The sequence below is a fragment of the Pelecanus crispus genome, chromosome 3 (genome assembly GCF_030463565.1).
Source record: "Pelecanus crispus isolate bPelCri1 chromosome 3, bPelCri1.pri, whole genome shotgun sequence".
Taxonomy (NCBI): Eukaryota; Metazoa; Chordata; class Aves; order Pelecaniformes; family Pelecanidae; genus Pelecanus; species Pelecanus crispus.
In genome coordinates this window covers 13,096,229-13,099,084 of record NC_134645.1, presented here as the reverse complement: position 1 = coordinate 13,099,084, position 2,856 = coordinate 13,096,229, and the positions used below count along the sequence as shown (strand labels likewise).

Sequence of the window (2,856 nt, the reverse complement as noted above, 5' to 3'; positions counted from 1 at the left end):
ACACCAGCACAGGGGAGGGACGCGCTGCCTGGGAGCAGGAGGACAATTTCTGTAGGCAGCAGTACTGCAAAAAACACCAGTTTAGCTGCTTGCTAACTGGAGTCACCGACCTCGCCACACAGCCAGCAGCCTCGTGCTCGCTCCAGACGCTTATTGTCTGGCGGCTCCTGTGGCGGCTCCCGCGTGGACTCGGGACCGGAGCTCGGGACGTGGCGGTGGCACCATGGCTGGTGGCAAAGCAGGAAAGCACAGTGGGAAGGCCAAGGCAAAGGCAGTGTCGCGCTCACAGAGAGCTGGGCTGCACTTCCCTGTGGGCAGGATCCACAGACACTTGAACACTCGCACCGCCAGCCTACGGGCAAGTGGGTGCCACCGCTGCCGTCTACAGCGCTGCCATCCTTGAGGACCTCACCGCCCAAGTGCTGGAGCTGGCAGGCAACACGTCAGAGGATCTCAAAGTCAAGCGGATCGCTCCTCGTCACTTGCAGCTGGCAATCCGCAGCAATGAAGAGTTGGATTCCCTGATCAAAGCCACCATCGCCGGTGGAGGTGCCATCCCCCACATCCACAAGTCTCCCATTGGAATGAAGGGACAATAAAAAACGGCATGGAGAGGGGAAAAAAAAAGCAGCCCCCTCCCTGCCATCATCATCGTACGCTACCTAGCACAGAAGAAATCTTGGGGATATGTGGAATTTTTTTTTTTTTAAGGAATAGTTCAAAGGAAGAGCACAGACAATTGACTGTAGAGAGGAGGAAACATCGGTAGGGGCTTTAGATTCAAAGTTTGGCACAAAGTTGTACCTCGTCGGGCAGCACCCCTTGGTGTGGTGGTCGAGGGGCTCAGCTGCTCCCCTGGGTTTTATACAAATATGGAACTGACCTCCTCCCAGCACTGCCATGCTACCTGCACTCTGGAAAGGGCAGGGGAGATACCCTATGAATATCTGGGGGCAGCAGGGCAGTGCAGGATGGGGAGGAAGAGCCCAAGCAGCAGGTGAAGCTCCACCATGTTTCAAGGGAGGACAGATGGATGGCGATTGATTGATTGATTGCTGGCTGGGAGGCACGCGCAGGCCGGCTGCGCTAAGGCGTTGGCTTCCCGCCCGCAGCATACTTGACCACGTATGGGCCGAGGAGCTGGGCCCATGTCAATAGAGTCTTGGGTGGGGCGAGACCCTCTCAGCACAACGGGCTCCCTTCTTTGAGCTGCCTGCTGGGCGATGGATGAAGATGGGCTACTGTGGGGACTGGGGTTGGTGTAGCAATTTTGCTCTCTTGGTTTGCATCCTGTCACCTTGGGACATGCAGCAGGGGACAGAGAGCCGGTCACTCAGTGAGCAGAGCTTAACAGTGACACCAGTTTAACTGGCAGAAGGGGTTATTCAAAGTCTCTTAACAACCTAATTTGACTTGGGTGCCCCCCTGTTTCTCCTTAAAGCCCTTGCAACTATTATGATCATTTCTTATTCCAGAAACACCTCAAAGCACGAGCTGAGCTGAGGGCCGAGGCGTGCTCGGGCCCGCAGTCGCTTAACGGGCGTCAAGGATGTGCCAGGCTGCAGGAAGCAAAGCAAGGGAGGATGCAGGACAAGAACTGTCTTGGTCACAGTGTCTCCACTGCCAAGCCAGGACTCAGGACCAGTCTGCCTGATCCCGGCAGGGCCCCCCCCCCCCCCAGCAAATGCCACGGCCTCTGCGGCTGCTTTGCCTCCAAATGTGCTTTACTTCCAGAGGTGCTTAGCCTCTGAAAGGTGCTTTGCCTCCAAAGGCAGCCTTGCCCTTGCCGCAGGCCGCTGTGGCCTCGGGGTGCCGGTCCCAGTGCCACCTGCTCCTCTGCACCCAGGAGACCTCCAGTGATGGGAAAGGAGCAGGCTTGACATTCCTCCAGGCCACCTCCTGGCCAAATCTGGGCCGACACAAGTCTTCTCCATGGTCCACCACAGCCTGCAGAGGAGACCTGAATTTCAAAGCTACAAAGCATGTGCTTTTTGTTACCATTATTGTTACTAATGTTATTTTGAGGTCTTTCTGCATCACGAAGACGGGAAATCTTGTCCAATGCCATGTTCTGTTCCCCGTGGGGGTCAGCCGTTACAGTGCAGGGAGGCGGACAGCCCTCTCTCCCCAGAGCAAACCTCTCTGCCCTGCCAGCCCTCCTGTGTTACTCTACCAGCTGTATTTTTAGCCGCTCATCGGCCGATCACAGCTTCTCTGGTGCTCAGCAAATCCCATTTAGTGGTCCAGCTGGCCTTCATTTGTCTTGCTTCCTGGTGCCATGCTCTGTTCTGACATTTTGGTGAGGGGAGGAGGTGTTTCCACCTTCTTATTTACATAGATATAAAATGGAAAGCGTTTAACATACTAACTCTGAGGAGGAACAACGTATCGGCATGATAAAGGAGTAGCTATGATCCCGGGCGCAGCTTCCGGTCCCGGTCTTTGTTTCTCAAGCGGCAAGCCTGGGCTCTGGGCAGCCCCACACCAGGATGCTCCTTGTGCTCATGCTGGAGGAGGGGTTTGGGCTTTCTGGAAGGCTTTTCCACCTGAACCTCCACGGCCATGACTTCCACCTTCCCCACGGGAGGTGGAGAACACGTTACTGCCAGCCTCTTCCTCGCCTGCAGACTGTCACCATCCTTGCCCTTCACCTTCCTCAGACTAAGCAGCCCCAGCGCTGCAGAGCCGGGGGTGGCTGCGGGGCCACCGGCCCTGCAGCAGAGAAGGTCACCTCTGTGTGTGTGGGGCGGGCGGGAAGGTGCTGGCTCCCAGCTGCCCTCCTGGCGCTTCCCCCTGGGCCGTGGGTGCTGAATCACTCACGGGGCGTGGGGGGGGGGGGGGGTGGGTGGGTACAGT

At 57.0% G+C, this 2,856-nt stretch overlaps 1 pseudogene; it reads left to right on the top strand.

The window, feature by feature from the left end:
* The first annotated feature begins 223 nt into the window (after nucleotides 1–223).
* On the top strand, nucleotides 224–599 carry LOC142593309 (histone H2A.V pseudogene; annotated as a pseudogene).
* Nucleotides 600–2,856: the final 2,257 nt, after the last annotated feature.